We start from the raw sequence: 6,709 nt of genomic DNA, 5'->3' as shown, positions 1-6,709 counted from the left end.
TACTTCGAATAAAATTAAGCAATATATATAAACTTATGAACAGTGTGTGACAAATAAGGGTGATTAATTTTTCTAAAGTTTAGTTATTTACTCCGTACTAAATAAGAAAATACGTAAATTTTTTACTTTTAATGATATTTTTCATACCACCCGTGTTATTACTCCAATTAGAAAATTAGCATATTAATTTGGCCAAATTCATTCAAAATGATTTGGATTATGATTATTCCAATTATGATTATCCTCATTAATGTCAAAAGGAATTCCTTTCACATTATTATTCCAATGAGTAGATTGGACTGGAGTACTCCATATTACTCCCTCCGTCAAAATCATTTGTTTATCTTTGATATTCTTTGTGAGAGGTCTTTTATTTAAATGTACAAAAATAAATGAATTGGATGAAGAGAGTGTCTTTCAAGAAATGTAACTAACACAAATTGATTGAACAATTTATTGGAGACGAGTTAGATAGAGGTTAATATTGGATTGTATAAATTGATATGTTAAATAAATCATCCTTTGATTCATCTTTTTTTTTGTGCTCTAATCTACTCTTCACAATATTTTTTTAACTTGCAGTTAGTCTAATTAAGGTTGATTTAAAATATATATCTACCATATAATTTTACACAAGTGACAATACAACACTAACCAATGAGGTAGAATTTCACAACGGTTATGGTTGTATTTACCACCATTTTGATACTTCACATTATAAATGCATAGTTGATATTTCTTAAGATGGGGTTAACTAACACCGTACTTAGAGATCAGACAAGTTTATTATTAATCCCTAGATATTATGCTTTTGTCCTACGTGTTTTATTTGATTCGTTTTAAGTTTAAGACAAGGTATTAGAATTTAGAACGTAAACATTGATATGACAAAGGGGTACGAAAACCATTTTATACATCTTTACTTAAATGCGTATGAGAACGTAAACATTGATACGTCAGCGGGGTAGGAAAATAACATGTGTCGCATTGCAATAGTTCCAGTTTGTGTAATAACAATTCGGTAAATAAAATATGAAGTTTCATATTCCCTTGAGTCCTTTCGTCCCGGTCATTCATTCGTTTGCCTTTGGTTTGGACACAAATGGCAAGAAAAGAGGATGATGTCAATTATTAAATAACAAGTTAATCAAATTGAGTGTGGAGTATCAAATTGCTTATCAAAGGCATTCCTAAAATATAAAGGCACACAATTGATTGAGACAACCCAAAATGGAATAAGCAAACAAATGAGTGAGACAAACGAAGTTTCATATAAGGAGTTACCTATCCATTGTTTTACATAATTTGGGTTCAGGTCAAGGTTTGTTCATGAATTTGGGTGTCAGGTAGAGTTATTCGGATTCACTCAATTTGGACAAGTCTAAGTTACCTTAGCCGCCTACTTCGACTATTTGTCAATAACTTATCAAAAGTCGAGAAAAAAATCATAGTATTTCGAATAAAAAAATCATAGTATCAAAAGTGTATGTGTAGTAGACAAAGTGAAATTTTCTAAAATTTAATAATTTACTAAATCCAAAAAATATATAAGTTATTACATTTAATAATATTTTCCGTTTCCACCCGTGCAGTGCACGGATTCAAAAACTAGTAAGCATTTAATCAAAGTCGACTTGCGGACCAACTTGAGCCATTAGGGTCATACTTCCGTCATTGAACAAATGAGATACATTGGTTCTATTTTGAAGAATTGGCTAGTTTTCTTTCCTTGAGAAGAAAAAAAAAATCATTTTCTTGATGAGAATATTGCACAAATGTAACTGTCATATTTTAAGAATTGGCTAGTCTTGACTCTTGAATCTTGATTGACATTAGCACCCAAAATCGGAATATTCAGCTGTTAGTGCTTCCACATCAACTATCTCAGTGACTCATTCTCTCCTCAAAGTTGACTTGTCCAAATGCATGTCTCCACTTTTAGTCTTTTACCCAACACAAAATCTCATTGAAAACGGCCATATCCGTCACAAGCTTGTGACGGATACCATTTCTTCTCATAAAATACCCATGAGAGGTGAGTGGGGAAGCACATGGTGTCCCAACTTATCCCCTCTCCCTTTTTGTGAGAGGTCTTCAGCTTGTGACGGGATTAGCCCATCACAAGCAAGACGCTTTGTTTACGCAATGCTACTATACTACGGTCATTGTACATATAACAGAAAAATATGACCACTTTTTAATAAAATATACTTCCACATCAACTAAAATCAATGACTCATTAACAGTTTTATTACACCAGATATAATCAGGGGGTGTTTAAGGCTCTGGGCAATCACAGGCGGCAGAATCGAATCTCCATTTTTTGCCATCGAATTTACAAGCTTTACGGATGAAATTCAATACAAACCTCTACGTATAATATACTTGTATATTCATATTTGGAGCTTCATTTTTTTTTATGTTACACCGGACCTTCATTTACTTTAAGACGCTCCTACAGGAGTTGGCAATGGTGCCTCGTGCTTTCCTCCAAAATTGGTCGGCCCAAGCACGGATATTGGGCTGGCAGTGTCGTGCCGTGCTTGGCCCACTCACCCCCAACCCCCGTCGCGGCCTGCTTCTGGCATGCCCAATTTTGTGCTCGGGCCATGCCTGGTCCATGGGTTGTTAGATGCGACACGCGTACGCCCATGTGCCTTAAGTTTATTTTATTTTTTTAAAAAAATTATTTTATAATTCTTTGTATTTTTAAGTCTTTTTTTGTTTAATAAATAATGAATTGCTATATACTTTCTCCTATTCTAAAAAATCTTCCCTATTTTATTTTTCGTCTATTCACAATATCTTCCTTATTTTCTTTTTTTGATAAAGTTTTATGTTTATTTTAATCACCCCTCCCTACAACAATACCCCACAATTCTTCTACTTTATATATTTTAATCACTTCGCCCCATAACACTACCCACAATACCTTTCCTCTTTCCAATTACCTCATCTCACAACAATACTTTATGCTTATTTTAATCAAACCCCTTAAAGTTTGTGCCAATGCCGAATAGGGAAGATTATCCAGAATAGGAGGGAGTAGTTGTTTTATAATCACAAATTCTCGTTATAGACGGACACTATCCGTCTATACGTATAAACGGATACCATTTTCCCTCACAAAATACCCATTTGCCATAAAGTAGGAAGACACAAAAGGCTTTTTGTCCCTCTACCCATTTTATTAGAGGTCTTTACCCGTCTGCTCGCCCCACCCGTCTATACCAAGACCTATTGTTTTATAATTGCTATAATTTTTAGTACATTCGCGCCAATTCCCGGGCCGTGCCATGCCTGATTCGTGCCGGGCCCACTCGTGCTTGGGCCGTGCCGTGCCGTACCTGGGCACGAAGATTTGAAGAAAATAGCGCCGGAGTCCGCCTCAAGCACGATCGTGTCGGGTCCGTGCTACCTCGTAGAACTCGCCATGCCGTGTCGTGCCTTCCCCGGAGCCGTGCCATGTCGTGCCGCCCGCCAGCCCACAGCCTAAATTGCTAACCCCAGACCTAGATATAATTATCTTCAAATCATACCATCAACTTTAATAATTCTAGACACACACATCTCAATCTCAAACTCTAATCACCAAAAAAGCAAACAAAAAACTAATCTTGTAGTCATGTGTCTTGGTCTCTTGTACTAGAAAAAATTGTTACACATGAGAAAAGAACCTTCACAATAACGCCCTTCCCCCAAACCCATTAAAATTTGTTTAATAAATAATTAATTACTCAATTTTGTTATTTTAATACTCATCTCCTCTCTCCCCCTTTGCCACCATCTTACTCTCCATGACACTCTCACCTTTATGTTTCTCCATATAAATTCATTCTTTTCATCTTTTTAACAAATCTTCCCTTCTTATTTTCATTTCTCACTCTCATTTCCATGGTGTGATTCAAACACCCACCTACTTAAAACTACAACACCCCCAAAATAATCACACATTCATCCAATTTTTCTTAATTTTTTTTAAAAAAATTCTCTCTTTTTAAGAGAGTGATTACCTTGTTGAATTGGGTTTTTGATTATAGGAAGTGGGTTTGTTTTACTTTTTGGAAATAACTTTGATCTTAGTATAAAGTTTGGATCTTTTGTTTGATAATTTAGGAGTTTTAAGTTAATATGGATGAAGGTTTGTGTAATTGGGGTGTGTTTCGATCTCTTCTCGCAATTTTGCAATGGTGGGCTTTTAATGTTACTGTTATCATCATGAATAAGTGGATCTTTCAGGTTATTTTTATTTAATTTCTTTGATATTATCTAAATTTTGTTATATTTTGTTCTTAATTTTGTTTTACATTTGTCTTCTGTTAATGATGTTCTGATTTGTGTTAAATTTTGTTTATTCGAGCTGTTTTGGGTTAAACAATCAAATTTGTGTTACATTTTGTTGTTTTAATATATTATTAGGCGTTTTAAATAATGGTTAATTCGTAGAATTGAACAGTTTTGTGTTCATAAAACCATTTTTTTGTTGGTGATGCGTTACTAATGATATATGCATCATAAAATTTCCATTTTTGTTTGATTTAATGCTCCAAATGAGCTTCTAATGTGTCAATTGATGACCCCATTAAATGGGACTCAATTGCCTGCAATCCCGCCAAGGCGACTGGCTTAGCTGTCAGTAGAGGATACTTCTGTTTCTTAGTTACACCAAATATGTGTCAATTGATGACTTTCAGGCGTTTCAGACTATATGCGAGTTCCGTTTGGACTTATTAGTGTGGCAGTTTAGGCATCTGATCAACAATTGATCGTCTGTAATTTGAACTGTTAATTAGATTGTCATGATATGTTATGAAGCATATAAATTCCTTAATGTCGGAATGAGGTTACTGCTTCATTCAATTACAAGCCTGAGTATCACTATCGGTGATAGTATTCTTGTAAGTAGCCCCTTATGATTTTAGTATGGCATATGGTGTACTGTTACTAGTTAAGTAAAACGACATTTCAAGGGATCTAGATCAACTGGAGCTATATTGTGGTAAAGAATTACGAGTAGACATTGGCTAGCATAATTGGTGTACTTGTTAAGGGTTGTACACTTGGGTTCAAAATCTAAACCGGTGAGCATCTTAATTGCTCTTTTCACTTCCTTGACACCCAAAAGAATTGTGATGAAGATATTGTGGTATTTTCATAGAATAGCTAGGTCAGGACCATTCCTTTTGAAGGGAATAATTCATAGGCAATTGGAAGGCGGACATACTGAATGCTTTTAGTATGGGCGCACTAGAGCAGCTAGAAGTCTAGAACTATTGTACTATTCTCTATAAAGGCGTCATGGTGTGTCCATGGGAGCATGGTTACCGAATTCGCTCGGTACCCTACGAATCGCGAATTGTTAAAAGCGAATTCTATCATGTTGCTTACTGAAAATACATGTAACACACATTCTATAAGAGCGAATCGCGAATTGGTAAGGACGTATTCATAGCGAATCTGGTAACCATGCATGGGAGGCTTATGTCAGGATCATGGCTTAAAGGGTACAAGTAAAAGTCATTTGGGAAGTGGGCAAACTAATGATTACATTAGGAGGGACACGATAACAGCTACTGGCTATAGGTATGAAGACGTCGTGGTATTTTCAGCGGAGAGTTATGTCAGGATCATTGCCTTTTTCAAGGCATAGCTTATAAGTAGTATTCTGATGGGAAATTGACAAGCTCATGATTATAGTAGCTTCGTTGATTAAAATGGTTAGCATGCCATTTCTGTAAATATATTTGGATCATATAGATTTGTCCATAAGTCATGCATTATATCTGTCATGCTCTTCCTGTGCATTATCCTGTATTTTCTCGATATTCTCAGCGTTTGTAATTCTTGTAAATGTTATTTTGCAAGTTCGATGATCTAATATTATCATTTTTTTTATACTGGACCTTGGTGGATCAGAAACTAGATTTCAAGTTCCCTCTTACTGTATCGTGCATTCACTTCATATGCTCCTCTATTGGAGCCTTTGTGGCAATTAAGATCCTGAAGATAAAACCATTGATAGCAGTTGATGCCGAGGGTCGTTGGAAAAGGATCTTCCCCATGTCAGTTGTGTTTTGCATCAACATTGTCTTGGGGAATGTGAGCTTACGCTACATACCGGTCTCCTTTATGCAGACTATTAAGTCATTTACACCCGCTACAACAGGTTAGTTGGGAACATTGTTTACAATTTTCATTTATTATCATTTGTGAAAAAACAAACTATTTCTCGATGATGGAACATATATTTGGAACAGTTATTTTGCAGTGGTTGGTGCGGAGAAAGCGTTATTCGACTGGAAAATCTGGGCTGCATTGGTCCCAATCGTTGGAGGGATTCTTCGACTTCTATTACGAGCTCAGCTTTAACATGTTTGGATTTTTAGCCGCATTATTTGGTTGTTTGGCTACATCTACCAAGACTATTCTAGCTGAATCTCTTTTGCATGGTTACAAATTTGATAGGTACCATCTCCTTCCTCATTCTCGATCACCTTTCTTTACCTTCGGCCAGTTTGTTGAATTTTCGGCTTAAAGATTTTCGTTTTGTTAGTAGTTTTTGTCCATTTGTTTTGGACATGATGGCCTTCTACTCAAATAACTGGAGGGATTACATTTGACTTAGATTTCTAAATATTTTATCTGAGAATAACATCTGTCTGTCTTGTATGGCAGCAAAACATCACAACATTACTGTCATGATAGCTAT

At 35.6% G+C, this 6,709-nt stretch overlaps 1 pseudogene; it reads left to right on the top strand.

The window, feature by feature from the left end:
- The first annotated feature begins 3,683 nt into the window (after window positions 1-3,683).
- LOC141639993 (UDP-galactose transporter 1-like) lies at window positions 3,684-6,550 on the top strand (annotated as a pseudogene).
- Window positions 6,551-6,709: the final 159 nt, after the last annotated feature.

The sequence above is a fragment of the Silene latifolia genome, unplaced genomic scaffold (assembly GCF_048544455.1).
Source record: "Silene latifolia isolate original U9 population unplaced genomic scaffold, ASM4854445v1 scaffold_697, whole genome shotgun sequence".
In the NCBI taxonomy this organism is placed as follows: Eukaryota; Viridiplantae; Streptophyta; class Magnoliopsida; order Caryophyllales; family Caryophyllaceae; genus Silene; species Silene latifolia.
This window is presented reverse-complemented; position numbering and strand designations above follow the sequence as displayed.